This window comes from Chionomys nivalis, chromosome 11, assembly GCF_950005125.1.
Source record: "Chionomys nivalis chromosome 11, mChiNiv1.1, whole genome shotgun sequence".
NCBI classification, from domain to species: Eukaryota; Metazoa; Chordata; class Mammalia; order Rodentia; family Cricetidae; genus Chionomys; species Chionomys nivalis.
Window position 1 is genome coordinate 47,926,203 of NC_080096.1, and position 16,893 is coordinate 47,943,095.

Below are 16,893 nucleotides of genomic sequence, written 5' to 3' on the forward strand. Positions count from 1 at the left end.
ATGCCATGACTTCTTTAAACAGGAAGAATCCAATAAATGCCTAGGAAATGACGAAAATCTCAGGAAAAGGTCATCTTGAAACTTAAAACTCTCAGAAAAAATATATATATAATAGTTATGTAACTTCTTACCTTTTTTTCCAATGAAGAATTCCATGAATAATTAATTCTGAAAATAAAAATGTTGGGTTTTGTTTGTTTGAAGAGGTCATATGTTTGTTGTGTGGTTTAGGATTTTTTTGTTTGTTATGTTTTTTGAGACAGACTCACTGTATGGCCAAAGCTGACCTAAAACAAACTTAGGCACCCTAGCCTTGCCTCAAACTCATGGAACTCCTCCTGCATCATCCTCCTGAGCACTGGAATTATAGGCATGCACCAATTCTAAAATATTATACATTTATAGTCTTAACCATAGCCGAAAACATTTCAGATTAATTAGGAATATTCCCAGCCTGGAAGGGTATGTTTCAATTTTGCTGATAGTTACAGATTGTATCCCTTAAAGAATGACACAGGACATACGCCTCCAAACCCAGCACTCTGAACCCTGAGATGGGAAGACAGATGGAGGAACCAGCCCAGGCAGCATGGTGAGACTATTTTTCAAAAAGAAAGAAAACTATCAGAAACGCTGTAACACAATAATTATAAGGGAGCCGCAAAAGTCACTTAAATTGTAGGGTTCCCAGAAAACAAGAGACAAAATATCTGAGCAACATTAGCAAATAGCAATACAAAAATGTTGACCCAAGCTATCGACTACACAGAACAAGCAAAGCTTCCAAACAGTTTTCAGTACATCTTCATCCAAGCTAGAGAGTTGACTCAGTGGTTAAGAGCACTGGCTATTCTTGTAGAGGACTTCAGCTGGATTCCCAGCACCCACATGGGGGCTCACAACCATATGTAACTCCAGTTCCAAGGGTTCTGATGCTCTCTTCTGACTTCAGAGGGCACCAGGCATACACATGGTGAACAGACACATGTAGAAAAACACACAAAGAAACAAAAAAATATTCTTCTTAAGTATGTATGCATCCCATTTTATAGAAACAGCATCAATTAAGTGGCCTCTACCCTCTTTTTACTAAATTATACAGTCCCTCACATTGCCCAGTTTTTTTGTTTTTGGATTTTTTTGTTTGTTTGTTTGTTTTGTTTTGTTTTTTCGAGACAGGGTTTCTCTGTAGCTTTGGTGCCTGTCCCGGAACTAGCTCTTGTAGACCAGGCTGGCCTCGAACTCCCAGAGATTCGCCTGCCTCTGCCTCCCGAGTGCTGGGATTAAAGGCATGCGCCACCACCGCCCGGCACATTGCCCAGTTTTTAACATCAGTTCTCAAATTCTAACAGCAGGTGAACCAGTCAATTAGCTACTGACAATGGACTAATTAGGACTCTTTCCTGTCTGGGCTTTAAAATTTGAAACTCAGAAAATACAGAGACTATACATTTCAAAAGTCTTTCCAGCACCTCTGGGTACTTCCAAAGATAATCTACAAATTACAAGCAGCTGGCAGAAAAGATCACTCCTTTATGTCAGGTGACACAAAATCAATCCAAAACCGCACGGGAATGCAGGGTCAGAAATGGTAAACAAACAGAAGAAAATCCCCACCTAAGTAATTCAAATATTAAAAAGCCATAAGGCGATGTATTCTTAACTCCAAGGAAGCACTGAACTCCATGTGGGAAAGCTATCAGTAAAAAACAAAAATGTAAGACAAAGAAACCCTGAGAAACATAAAAAGTCATGCTGAGCGAGTCATCACGTAGAAGATTGGTATAGTGAGTTACCAACTTCAAAAAGCCTCATGTGAGAGTGAGAAACGCCAAACTAGTGAAGTCAGCGTTATTAGTACAGCCAAAGAGTGGTACAGATCCGAGTTACAAACCAAAGGGGTAATGGGGCTATAGACGGGCAGATTGAGGTCTAACATTTCACAGTCGCACTTTTTTCTTTTAAATGGAAAGAAACTGGGGAAGTAAGACCAATGGCTTAAGGAAGAGTCAATGGGATGAGGTGGCTAGGGAATAAAACAGCTCCTGGTCTGGCCAAGAAGGATAGAACAACTGGCCAGTGGAAGGCTAACAGTTCAAAGAGCGAGGGGGAACTGGGAGAAGACCCGCACGAGAAAGAAGAATCGAAAGAAGCTCCGACACCCTCCAGGAACCCAGACAGTTGGCCAGGGTCTGCACCACGGGCAGGGCCCCGGAGAACCGGCCATTCGGAGACTACAAACACCAAGCTCCAACCTTCTCCACTCCGCCAGACTCAAGCCGACCCCTCGGCGACACAGGACTGGATAACAACACAGCTGCACAGCAGTTCCCACACCAAGGCACGCTCCGGCTCCAGCAGCCAAGGCGAGCAGCGCGTATGCACCGCGGGACGGACCGGGCAGGGCCCTGTGCGGCCACCGTAGCACTGGACGCCGACGCCTCCGCAGGCCGCGATCCTGCCGGCAGCCTTATCCCAGGCTCTAAGTACCCGGGCTGCAAGCTCAGAGCTCAGAGTTGTGCATCTGTGAACGGAGCCCCGTGTTAGGATCTACAGCTGTCCCCCGCAGCTGTAACTGCTGTATTTAAGCTACCAGCTGTCGCGCACCGCGAGCGTCTGCGGCCTCGGGACTACAAGATCCAGCATGCATAGAGCTCTGGGTACTTATGACCAAACCTTCTTGGATAAAAATACTAAGATCTCTACACCAAGGCAAATTGTGGTTAGAGGTGCGGATTATATCCTGGTGGAGCGTCTAGGAACGTGTGCGTTGTTTTCACTTTCAGATTCTTGTCAGGGATTGAAATACAGGATCTGCCTCTTAAGAAATGTGGAGCCGGGCGGTGGTGGCGCACGCCTTTAATCCCAGCACTTGGGAGGCAGAGGCAGGCGGATCTCTGTGAGTTCGAGACCAGCCTGGTCTACAAGAACTAGCTCCAGGACAGGCTCCAAAACCACAGAGAAACCCTGTCTCGAAAAACCAAAAAAAAAAAAAAAAAAAAAAAAAAAAGAAATGTGGAGAGAAATACCAAATATGTAATTCTACTAATATGTCGTTTTCAGTAACGCAGACTGTTGGAGCAATGCATAAGAAATAAGAGTAGAAACTAGGAAAGGGGGAAAAAAGACTTTGCTAGCCAATAGCTGGACCGCGAGGGAAAAGAAGGGAAAACATACAAACTATGTTCTGATTTTTAACTGTGTTTCACGATTATAATTCGGTAGTGTTTGGTTTTAAGACAGACTCTCGGAATTCGGCCAGGCTTGCCCAGAACTTGTGATCTTTTCTCAACCCCCTAGTGCTGGAATAAGAGACCTGTACTATGACACGGGGGAAATTATTTTAAATGTTATTCTCATGAAAACAGCTACCTGGAGTTATTAGATTGATATATTCACCATTCACATGGGACAGTCAATCACTGGAGGGGTGTGGCAAGACAACCAATGGAAGATTTATTAGCATAGATAACTAAGTATCTGCTCCCTTATCTACTTATTTCCTATTTTGAGATGTGGAACACTTTCTAATGACGTAGAGGAGGTAGCACGTCTGTACCTCACAAGCTATCCCGAGGCCTTTTATAACTTTTGTGAGGACTTGTACGAGGGTTCTCTAAAGGAACAGAACTGATAGAATGAATATATACAGGAAGGGGATTTATTGGACTGGATGAAGTCCGGGCAGCAATGGCAATCTCATGCTGGAAAGGCAAAGACTCTAGTAGTTGCTAAATCCGTGAGGCTGAAGGTCTCAGCAAGCCCAGTCTAGCACTGGAGTCCTGGGAGATTCTTGGAGGGCTGTCTTCATTTGAATCCCAAAGAGGCTGGATTCAGTACCGGCAGCAACAGGACAAATAATTTGCCAGGGAAAGTGGGGGCCAAATGGACATGAAGCGTTCCTTTTTCCGTGTCTTTTTATGTAGACTGCCACCAGAAATTGTGATCCAGTGGGTCTTCCTGCTTCAAATAATCTGATTAAGGAAATTCCTCACTGGAGTGCCCAGCAGCTTTAGTCTGGATTAATTCCAGATGTAGTCAAATTGACCACCAAGATTAGCCATCAATTTGTATTACCAGAATGACTGTATTTTAATTTTTCTGAACACTATATTAACAAGCCATTAGAATCAGTGCTTGGGTTTGTATGGTAGCTATACAGAACAATGATATATTATGTGTATACTGCAAGCATAGGTTTTCTGTAGATTTATAGTAAAACAAACTAATTGGTTAGAAAAGGAAATGAGAATGCCTTTCGTTTTTACAATTCCGCATAGGAGCCACGGAGGGGCCTTATATTCTCCAACACTGGCGTGGAATCAGCTGCCATAGAAACTGCTTTCCAACTCCGGTGTGCTAAATTATGCAGCACAAGCAAGTAAATATTTAAAATCTATGATCACAGAAAACAGTCTGCTGCTTTTCATACTCATACACCAAACGGGGACTGCGGTGAGAGAGAACGTTTCCAGCAGTGATCTGAGGGGAAGGTTGATGAACTATGGTTGGGAGAAGTGGGATTCATTGGTGTTTGTAGGAAATAAACACTAAGTTGCTCCCACTTCACAGTGATGTTAAGGAAGCTTTGTAAATACGCGGCATTTCTGGAAGACACATTTCTAAAGCAGTTTCCATGATCAATTGCGTAAATGAACACGGCGCAGAGGTTTAAAAGGACATAATTTATGTAACAGACTGCTTTTCAGAGGTTCCTAGGGCTGCAGCACTCAACAGAGTCTCCTGCAAATATCTTTATCTAATTCATCCAGTTGCCATATACACAAGAGTTAAAACTGGACAGATTGTTGGTTTCAGTTCAACAGATTAGGGACAAAGCACCATTAACTGTTCCTGAAGCAGGGGTAGTTTTTGATAACTAGGAGAAATTTCAAGGGGAAAGGACAAAGATGAGCACTCTTCATCTTTTAGAAAGTTAAACAAAAAGTGTATATAACTTTGACCAAATAATCACTCAAACATTTGTTAAATTGTAACTCATTGTTAGCTGATCTACCTTCTAAAAGGCAAAGATGCCTTTTGAACATCTCTGGCTAGCTAGACTAGTCATACTGGAAAGCTCTGGGGTTGGTGAAAGACCCTGCCTAAATAAATAGAAAGCGGATGAGAAGACTCTAGATGTCAAATTCAGGCCTCCACACATGTGGGCACACATGGCAGGTACATTCTCACACACACACACACACACATACACACACACACGTGAACATGCATACGCATATGCATACATTCAAGAAAAGAAAGAAGAACCAGACCTCAATATAATAGTGTACATGCAACAAATGTATCGCCAACAGAATATCAACTAGGAAAAAGCTAAGTGTTTCTTCTAAAATGAGGAATGAGATAAGGGTGCCCACACTCCCCACTCTTTAATTTTTCTGCCAGACTAATAAGGCAAGAGAGAGAAAGGAAAGGGCTACAAATGAGAAAGTAAGAACAGAAGCTATTCCTATTTGTAGAGAGTGTGATCATATATCTAAAACCCTAAAGATTCTATTTGCAAGCACCTAGGTCTAGTAATGGCTTTCAATAAGGCAGAAGGGTACAAAGTTGATGTGCAGAAATAAATTGCTGTTTTCTACAGCAGTAGCCATGCTAAGGAAGGAACCAGGAAAACACATTCACAATAGCTCTCAAGGAACAAAATGAAATACTCAGGAATAAAAATGCATCAGCTTAGGACTAGTCCATAACTTGTCTTCTGAGCTCCATGTGTGTCCCCTGGCATGTACACAGACATGTATACCTCAAAATAATAAATAAGATCTAACAAAAAAGTTAAATACTTCTACAGTGAAAACTTTAGAATACTGAAGAAAGAAGTTGAAGAAGACATTAGAAAGTGAAAGTACCACCCATATTCATGGACAGATAGAAAATTGTGAATAAATCCATATGACCAAAAGCAATCTACAGATTCAGTATGCTCCCATTCAATGTCTGGTTGATATTCTTTGCAACACTGGAAACAAATCTTAAAATTAACATGGAAGTGCAAAGACCCCCAAGTAAACAAAACAATCCTAAGGAAAAATATGCATTGCTAGAGAGACATCATGATACTAAATTTCAAATTTTACCATAGAGCCACAGGAACAAAAGCAGCATGATATTGGCATAAAAGCAGATGCAGAGGGCTGGAGAGATGGCTCAGTGGTTAAGAGCATTGCCTGCTCTTCCAAAGGTTCTGAGTTCAATTCCCAGCAACCACATGGTGGCTCACAACCCTCTGTAATGAGGTCTGGTGCCCTCTTCTGGCCTGCAGGCATACACACAGACAAAATATTGTATACATAATAAATAAATATTTTTTTTAAAAAAAAAAGCAGATGCAGAGACCAGCAGAATAGGTGACCCATAAATAAAGCCATGTAGCTACCAGTGGGACTCCAGTAGTTGAGGAAGTAATAGTAAAAGCATGACAGTGAAGTATGTGGCTTTTTCTTCGGGGCCACCAGCCAGATCCCAAACCACGACATAGAGACTTACTAGTTTTTTGTTTGTTTGTTTGTTTGATTGATTTTTCGAGACAGGGTTTCTCTGTAGCTTTTGGTTCCTGTCCTGGAACTAGCTCTTGTAGACCAGGCTGGCCTCGAACTCACAGAGATCCGCCTGCCTCTGCCTCCCGAGTGCTGGGATTAAAGGCGTGCGCCACCACCGCCCGGCGAGACTTACTAGTTTTAAATGCTTGGTCTTAGCTCATTTCTGACTAGCTCTTTTAACTTTTAACCTGTTTCTCTTTATCTACTGTTATAGAATATTCCGATATACTGAGTGAATATACGTCCCTGTGGTTGGTTAATAAAAAAACTAAATAGTCAATAGCTAAACAAGATTTTCAGGGCAGAGAGAACATTGGGAAGAAGGACAGAGATGCCAGAAGTCACCAGCAGGCATAGCGGAAGCAAGACATGCAGGAAAGATAGCAAGCCATGAACCACGGGGCAGCACATAAATTACCAGAAATGGGTTAATTTGAGTTATAAGAGCTAGTTAGGAACAAGCCTAAGTTGTCAGCAGAGCTTTCATAATTAATATTAAGCCTCTGTGTAGATTTTTGTGAGCTGACAGCTGAAAGAAAAATCCATCAACAAATGGTGCCCAACATGGGACACATATTTCCACTTAAGACCTGAGAACGCTTTTTAAAAAGTTTCAAACACACAAAAAATGGAGCCAAACATGGTCTTCTAGTCCGACAGTCTCTCACACAGGTCATGGTACAGAGAGACATTTGCTGGGCGCTGCCTGCGGACTTGAGCTGCCAGCATGAGCCCTGTCAGCACAACATGAGCTGTACATTGGTTTAAGATTTTGCTCATGCAGACAGAAAAGACTATAGATATGCTGCAAAGCAAATTCAAACAAGGAAAAAAAAAAACTCTAAACACTTGTGCATTTGAAAATGTGTGTAATCTTAAGAAAAAAAGGATATAGATGGTAATAGAAAAAAATGGATAGTTTAAAAATAATAAAGTGAAGTCTTTGAAGAGAAAAGTACAGTAATATAAAAATAAGTTATATAGAGATGATAAATGTACGGGAGTTTGGATCCTTTATGGCGTTGTATTGACTTTAAATTTTTTAATTGCTGATGAGCAAACAATATCTGCTAAGAGACATCATATTATGAAAATTACTAAATTAAACAACCTATAGATTTTTTAAATGTCTTAACTTCAAAATCAAAGTCAAAAAATATTATGTTGGGGAAAAGGTTATGCTTTTTTTTCCCACAGAAAACAAAAGGATGTGAATTCGTTCAATGTTAAAGAGGATGGAGTTTGATTGGGGGGAGACCTCCTGAAAATGCTGACTGAAGACATAAAGAAATAAACCTAAAAGAAAAACAAAACAGGTGGCATATATTTCACCTGTTCAAACATAAGACAAAAAAAAAAGATCATCTTTGGCTTGTTTGTGTACAATACACAGTCCATACGTGTGTTACTGCAGATGTGTATGTTAACTTTGAAAGTTTATTTTTTCAAAGCAATTGGACCAGGCACCAAAGAAAATGGGTGGCCCAGGTGATCCAGCCTCTCATAGTGCCTCTGCTGCAGCTTCCTCAGAGTTCTGCATCCAGAACAGCTTCAAGGCTGCTAGCTGAGATGGTCCAGACTCATAGACTATTCTAGCCAGGACTTGACCATTATCCTATTTTTTTTCAGGGTCCCCCAAAGATGCCAGTGCCCCGAAACAACAAAAAGTAGTCTAGAAATCACAATAACCACATTCCCAAGAAGTGGGGTGTAACTTGGTTTTGGTCATTTGGTGTACTATGGATGCTTGCAATGTTTGGGGGTTGGTTACAAGTTGTTCTTAGTCATGGTCAAAAAAACCTGAACAAAGGAGATTAGATTTAAGCATCTCTTTCTGAAAGAAAAAAAAAAGGAGAATATAATGTAGAAATGATGGAATAAAAAGGTAGATTGTTGAATCTACTTTTAAACAACAACTAATCTTAAATATTTTACATTGGTATGGCTTTTTGTATAGTGATACAAATTTAATGTTATTTTTATTATACTGTATTATATGTTTTTATTTCTTATTTAAGGTATTATACCTATGCAGCTCATTTAAAAATGTAGTTTTAGTCCTTAAAAGCTATTTAGGAAAATAAAATAAAATAAAATACAATTGAAATGCCACTACAACTAAAAAAAAAGAAAGAAAGAAAAAAAAAACTATTGGGGAGGCTGGAGAGATGGCTCAGTGGTTAAGAGCATTGCCTGCTCTTCCAAAGGTCCTGAGTTCAATTCCCAGCAACCACATGGTGGCTCACAACCATCTGTAATAAGGTCTGACCTGCAGGCATACACACAGATAGAACATTGTATACATAACAAATAAATAAACAAATAAATATTTTTTAAGCCGGGCGGTGGTGGCACACGCCTTTAATCCCAGCGCTCGGGAGGCAGAGGCAGGAGGATCTCTGTGAGTTCGATACCAGCCTGGTCTACAAGAGCTAGTTCCAGGACAGGCTCCAAAACCACAGAGAAACCCTGTCTCGAAAAACCAAAAAAAAAAAAAAAAAAGTAAGAAATATTTTTTAAAAAGCTATTTAGGATAATAAAAAAATACAGTTTAGTAGTCATCTTATAACAATCAAACTTGTAGTCTTGTTAGGAATGTTTTCAAGATCATACAGAAATATATTATAGATAGATATGTGATCTTTAAATGCTTCAGAAACTTACAGAATATGGTCCTTTAATGTTTTGATAACAGGGCTTTTCATGACAGTGAGACATATCTGCTCCTGGCAGTACCAATCTACTTCAAAAAAGGAGGATGGACATTGAAGAGTCTCCATATGGAGTTTGCTTTCTTTGTCTCGCTGTCTAGCTCAGGCTGCCATCAAATGCAAGATCTTCCTGCCTCGGCCTCACAAATTCTGGAATTACCAGTGTGAATGACTTCACCTGCTTCTTATTTTATTATTTTATTTTCCATGAGACAGATATGGGCTGTAGAGAGATGGCTCAGCTGTTAAGAGTGCTGGCTGCTCTTGTGGAGGGCTTGGATCCAGTTCTCAGCATCCACACGGCAGTTTTCAACAGTCTGTAACTCTAGTTCCCAGGGATCTGATGCCTCCTCTGACTTCTTCATGCATCAAACATACATGTCACACATAAATACAAGCAGGTAAATATTCATACACATACATTTTTAATTAAGTGAGACAGTGGCATAAGAATCCCCACATACATTTACAGGTTTTCAAAGATCCTGATTTATTAATGTGGCTCACAAAACTTATCACAGGGCTTTCCATTTGTATTGAACTATAAAAAAAACCCTTCAAATATAATTTCTGAAAGTATGGTTTTTATCCCTTTAACCTTTTGCTATCATTTTAATTACTATACAAAAGAATTGGTCTGTTATTTTAATAACTGGCAGAAAAATCTGCCATTGATCATTTTGGGTGGGGATGTGACATGTAGAAATCTGAAAATTTCATTTTCATGCATGTATATATTGCTGTACTTTGCTCATTTTCCTCTGTGCTACTTGTGTTGTCTTCCTCCCCTTGGCCCTCTCCCCAAAGAGTCCCACTTCTGCTTCCATGTCTCATATATGTATACATACATGTGTGTACATGTGTGTGTATGTGTGTATATATGTGTACATAGACATACATTTTTATTTCTGAAAGAAATCACACAATATATGTCTCCTTTTAACTCACTCTCCCTTGTTCCTCACTCCCACTATCCTCCAAAACCCCAAATACTGACCTTTCTATTTCTATGTATTTTTTAACCTAAGCTCAACACAAGTGAAGAAACATGCAAATTTATATTTCTGAGTCTGGCTTATTTTGCTTAACACTGTGACCTCTAGTTCCATACGTTTTCCTAAAAACAGCATACTTTCGCTTTTCTCTACATCTGAGTAAAAGTTGACTTTTGGTGCTGAAGACGCGGCTCCACGTGACTCAGAAGTTAAGAGCACTGACTGCTCTTGCGAAGGACCCACACTGTAGCTTACACCCCTCTGTGACTCCAGGTCCAGGGCATCAGACCCCTCCTTCAGGACTCTTTGGGCACTGCATGCACATACAGGCAAAACACTCATACACCGAAGATAAAATAAATAAATCCATGTTTGATATCTGCTGTAGACAAGACTGTTATGGTAATCTTACGAACTAAAATTACTGTGATTAAGTAACATTTTAAACTTAGTTAAAAACATTAGTTAAATAATACCAACACTATTTTTAGATATGGACAGTAACACTAATTAGTATCAAACTTATTCGCATAAGTTGTTTTTTCATATTAATTTATAGTAGTATGCTGATGATTGACATCGGACTCATTGAGACAGTAAATAAAATCCCCAGAACAGCTTATTCGCATAAGTTGCTTTTTCATATTAATTTATAGTAGTATGCTGATGATTGACATCGGACTCATTGAGACAGTAAATAAAATCCCCAGAACAGCTTCCTTCAGTTCTCTCTCAACTTTTAGCATCACCCTGGCTCTCTCCTTTTCATCATATTAAATATATATATATATATATATATTTTTTTTTTTTTTTTTTTTTTTTTTTTTTAGTTTTTTCGAGACAGGGTTTCTCTGTGGTTTTGGAGCCTGTCCTGGAACTAGCTCTTGTAGACCAGGCTGGTCTCGAACTCACAGAGATCCGCCTGCCTCTGCCTCCCGAGTGCTGGGATTAAAGGCGTGCGCCACCACCGCCCAGCTAAATATTTTTTTTAAATATTTATTTATTATGTATACAATGTTCTGTCTGTGTGTATGCCTGCAGGCCAGAAGAGGGCGCCAGACCTCATTACAGATGATTGTGAGTCACCATGTGGTTGCTGGGAATTGAACTCAGGACCTTTGGAAGAGCAAGCAATGCTCTTAACCACTGAGCCATCTCTCCAGCCCCCCTTCCATCATATTAAATATTTAAATGAATTATTGTCCTTTACTATCTATCTGTATATTTTTTAATTTTTTAAAGGATTTATTTGTTTTATTTCACGGATATGAGTGCTGTGCCTGCAAGTGTACATATGTACCATATGTGTGCCTGGTATCTACAGAGCTCACTCAGAGGAAGGAATTGGAGTCCCTGGAGCTGGAGTTACAGATGCTCTGGGCTGCCATGTGGGTGCTGGGATGTTAACCCCTGTCCTCTGCAAGAGCAGCTAGTGCTGAGCTCACTCTCCAGTCCCCAACCATCTATATTTCTTCACAGTTTGGTTTCTCATTAAAATTCATGGACGACCTTTTCAGTTCCTATGCCTAACATCGAGGTGTTGTTTATTGAGAAGATATTCACCCTTTCAAACCTACCAGGCTGAAGATCAGGTGTAAGCTTAGAAACGACACTTAACATTACCATCTCTAAAATAGTATGTTTTTAAATACAACTTTCATCATAGTAAGGCTCAAACATTAATCACATCAATTGGCCCTTTGGAATTTTCCTCAATCTTATAGTGGGGCTAGCCTAGGGTTCAACTGATGCACTACCGACATTAGGTGTTTTCCTTGTCCTACAAGCCCACTGAATTCTGAACCTTCAAACATCAAAAATAATGCTGGGAGAGGAAGAGTAGGATGAGGCTCAGTGGCAGAGCCCTTGCCTGTCATGCACACAGTTCTGGGCAAAATCCCCAGCACAGGAAGAAACAGGCAGTTTTTTGATCCAGGGGAATCTGAAATGGGGGCATACTGGAATATAGAATAAATAAATGATTGTTTATGGAAAGTGTCTGATTTGTTTTCCATGGAAACTAAATGTAAGGTATTAAAGTAGCATTTTTTTTTTTTTTGATTTTTCGAGACAGGGTTTCTCTGTAGTTTTTGGTTCCTGTCCTGGAACTAGCTCTTGTAGACCAGGCTGGCCTCGAACTCACAGAGATCCGCCTGCCTCTGCCTCCTGAGTGCTGGGATTAAAGGCGTGTGCCACCACTTCCCGGCAGCATAATTTTTTTTTAAAATAATGTTTATAAATAGCTTATAATAACAGAAATGTGCTTTAAGTTGTCAGGATATGCAAAAAATAGCTAGATGAAAATTAATACATATAAAGCAATCATTTCTCGGTAGAGCCAAGCACCTGCTTTCTTGATTTTTGTATTTCCATCTGTGACTGGGAGGTGTTCATGAGCTACCATGCATTTAAAATAGATGGATATAGCAAGCAGTCTACAAAAATGGCTCTAGTGATGCTCACATCCTTGCAAGGTGCAACCACTTCCCCTTGAACATGTAGTTGATAACGTCCAACTACTAGGATATAGAAATAGTGCCGGGCGGTGGTGGCGCACGCCTTTAATCCCAGCACTCGGGAGGCAGAGGCAGGCGGATCTCTGGGAGTTCGAGGCCAGCCTGGTCTACAGAGCTAGTTCCAGGACAGGAACCAAAAAGCTATGGAGAAACTCTGTCTCAAAAAAATATATATATATAGAAAAAGTGCTGGCTACATAAAACCATGGCTTCTATCTGGATGACCAACTTTCTGGGGAGCAAGCTGCTAGTGTTGGAGAAGCCCTGTGGCAATGAACTGAGGGTGGATATGGCCAATAGCCAAGGAGGAACTAAAAGTCTCAGCCCAACCACCTCAAGGAACTGAATCCTGTAAACAACTGACTAGCAGCCTTCCTGTGCCTTTACATGAGACAAAGGCCTTGGCCGACATTGACTTAGCCTTGTCAAAAACCACAAAGCAGAGGCCACACTCAGATTACAGTAAAAAATCATGAAATAACAAAGAGTTAAGGAAGTTACTATACAGAATATATAACTGACAATGTGGCTGAAATATTTATGATACTAAGTAGTACATATACATAACATATACATATATGTATATATGGGTAGCGTGAATGATAAAAATCCAGAAACAGATAGTGAGGTTCAACCTGAAGATCAGAAAAGCAAAGCAACCAAGCCACTGGAGAGTTCTTACCTCTAAGAAATTTTCATACTGAAAATGAGTGAGTTCCTGTCTCAACCCGACTTATATTCCTCTCTAGTGCTAGGATTAAAGGTGGGCACCCAGCCTCTATGGCTAACTAGTGTGACTGCTGGGATTAAAAGTGTGTGCCACCACGGCCTGGCCTGTATGGCTGACTAGTGTGACTGTTTTGCACTGATCTTCAGGCAAACTATATTTATTAAAACACAAGTAATATAAAACTATATTTCCCTCTTTTTGTCTAAAATAAAAAAGAAGGTTATAACTAATATAAGAAAAACTATAAATAATAAGTACAATAACTATATGCAATATATGGTTTGTTTCTAAGTTTAGGGGAATATTAAACTGAGTTTTCCATTGCTGTAACAAATAACATCCTCACAAGTTTATTTCTATGTTAGCCACGTATGGTTTTAATATTCCTCTCTTTCCTTCTAGTCCTATACATTTGACCCATTTCATGCTCTGCTTTACCTGAGATAAAGTTCCTAGCCATGTATCATCATGGTCATGAGATTCAATATTAATTGTATCTTGAATCCATTTCTTCAAAACCTTACCTTTAATGACCTAGTCATTGTTTTTCATACAGAACTGGCATTCTCAAAAGCCAGAGAGTTTATTATTATTTGTCTAGCTTCTGAAATTGTTATCATCCTATTTACTGCTGAAGTCATTCTTTGTAAGAAATCCATAAAATCTTCCTTTGGACCCTGTATAACTTTAGTAAATGACTTAATTTCTTTCCTATTTCTCCAGTTCTGTCCCAAGCATTCAAAGCTTCTGCATGGCATAAATTCGGGTGTGGTCATCATACACAGCCTGCCTTTTTATAGCAGCATTGTCTCCTTCTCCAAGAATTTGATCTTGGGAAATTACCCTACTTCTCGCTTTATTCCATGGTTCAATAATCTTAGCCTCTTGTCTATTCCATTGTAATTGTGGACCAGACTCTAAAACAGCTTTAACCAACTCTATCCAGTCATTAGGGATACAATACAGTATTACAAACTGACCATGAGTTTAACATTTGCTTCACAAAAGGTGTGTGCATGCCATATGAGACTATCGCTTCCTTAAATCTCCTTAAATCTAACTAACAGTGGCACAGGAGTTCAGTTAGCTGTAACAGCGCCTCTCTCATTTGGCAATTCCTGTAAGGTTACTGGATATATTAAGGTTGGTTGTTTGAAAATCTCAGGCTGTTCTTTTCTTTTCTTATAAGCAATGCTGAAATTGGTTCTCCATTAAATTCCTCTGTCTAGATTTGAGTATCTATGTGATCTAATTTATTAAGTTTTTCTATGTCCTAAATCTTAGCACTCAGATTAACCAACTTTTTAGTGATAAGACAAAATGATAAAGCTGATAATGTTTACAATTGACATTACATAAATCCCATCTAAATTAGATAGCCTCTCATTTAATCATTCCATTTTCAAACCGTCTAGCATGTTATCATACAAAGACCCAAATTTCTCCATTGTAATGGTTTTTCCCATTTTTTCTTTTTTTTAAAAATATTTATTTATTATGTATACAATATTCTGTCTGTGTGTATGCCTGCAGGCCAGAAGAGGGCACCAGACCCCATTACAGATGGTTGTGAGCCACCATGTGGTTGCTGGGAATTGAACTCAGGACCTTTGGAAGAGCAGGCAATGCTCTTAACCTCTAAGCCATCTCTCCAGCCCTTTTCCCATTTCTTTAATGTGGGAAAAACTCTCTCTTTTAACTAATTCCTCCCTTTAAGAATTCCCTAGTGTCTTACCAAATCTACTGACGATGTTGAAGATGTGAGGCGTATTGCTGCTGCATGGATCAGTAAAGGCCCAACTGGATTTCAAGGCAGCTACCAAGTTTGGCAGCAGCCCAAGAAGGGGGCTGAGGGAGGCCACAACCCATGGTGGAGAGAGAGAGCTGACTGTCTGAAAAATGCACAGGAGATTTCTCAGAAAAAGCACATGGGGGGGGGGTGCTACCTAAAGGCTTAACCAGCCAGTCTAGGGTGGATGAGTGCTGTGGTGTTTGGAGCCCAGGTGCTTCTGGAGTTTGGGTGGCAGCCAGAGACTGTTTCAGAGAGGTTACAACAGGAAAATCTCAAACTCACTCAGAAGCTTGGGGAAGAAAGAAAAGAAAGCCTTGCTGGATGGGACTGGAGCCCCACCTGCAGTGGCTAAAGTCATAGGCAAATGACTTTTTCATGAATTTGTACCCCAAATATTGGGTGCCAAATGTAGCACAAATACAAATAATGAAAACCCAGAGACAGATATTGGGGTCCAACCTGAAGGTCACAAAAGCAAAGCAGCCAAGCCACTAGAGAGTTCTTACCTCTATGAAATTTTCAGTCTGAAAGAGAGTAAATTCCTGTCTCATCCCTCCTTATACTCCTCTGTAGTGCTGAGATTAAAGGCATGCACCACCCCCACCTGGCCTGTATGGCTGAATAGTGTGGTTGTTTTGTACTGATCTTCAGGCAAGCTTTATTTATTAAAACACTGGATAAGGAAAATGTGGTACATTTACACAATGGAGTACTACAGAGCAGAAAACAAATAATGACATCCTGAATTTTGCAGGCAAGTGGATGGAGCTAGAAAACATCATACTGAGTGAGGTAACCCAGACACAGAAAGACGATTATCATATGTACTCAACAATTAAACGCACATGCACATGCTGCTCTCCCAGAGGACCTGGGTTCAATTCCTAGCACCAACATAGTGGTTCACAACCATCTGTAATTCCAGTTCCAGGGGATCCAATGCCCTCTTCTGATCTGTGAGCACCAGGCATCAAATAGTATACATATATGAATATAAGCAAAACATTCACACATAAAATAGAAAGTGGATAAATTTAATAAAAAATTAAAAACAATTTAGCATTTAAGAAAAGACTGCAGAATAACAGACTGGCTGAGATTGTACAATATTAAGTGAGGTAAGTCACCTGTTCTTCATATGCAGGTCCTACCCTATACTGTATATATATGTGTGTGTATGTGTGTGTGTGTGTATAATTTCTGTACAGTATAACACTTAGGAAGGAGAACAGGACTGGATAGCCTCAGGTGATGAGGGAGGACTGAATGCAACCAAAGGACACATGAGTCATCAGAGGATAAAAGCGAATTGATTTTCCAATTTTAACTCTCTCACAGATTTTTCTATCAAAGAGACATTTCCAAGAATGAGTCTACATGTTATACATCAGGTCTGACATAGTAATGACACCTTCTTTGATAATGAAGCCTTGTGCTATGCTTCCAAGGATCAAGCTTCTCCAGTAGTTTTGCTCAGCCTCATTTATCGCTACTGCAGGCTTAAGAACCTAATGAATTAAACATATTTCGACCAGTGACCAGTAGATGGCGATCGTGACTTGCTATCTGATTGTCAGTTCCTT

At 39.9% G+C, this 16,893-nt stretch overlaps 1 protein-coding gene across 5 annotated transcripts in view; it reads right to left on the reverse strand.

Moving 5' to 3' along the window:
- Atg4c (autophagy related 4C cysteine peptidase) overlaps positions 1-2,421 on the reverse strand; it is a 70,715-nt gene extending 68,294 nt beyond the window's left edge. For 3 of the 5 annotated variants that reach the window (XM_057785553.1, XM_057785549.1, XM_057785550.1), the window contains exon 1: positions 2,256-2,405. The gene's annotated coding sequence lies outside the window, so the exon portion shown is untranslated. Of the gene's footprint in view, positions 1-131; positions 169-2,255 lie in introns of all 5 variants that reach the window. The other 2 variants (XM_057785551.1, XM_057785552.1) reach the window with 2 other exon arrangements.
- Positions 2,422-16,893: the final 14,472 nt, after the last annotated feature.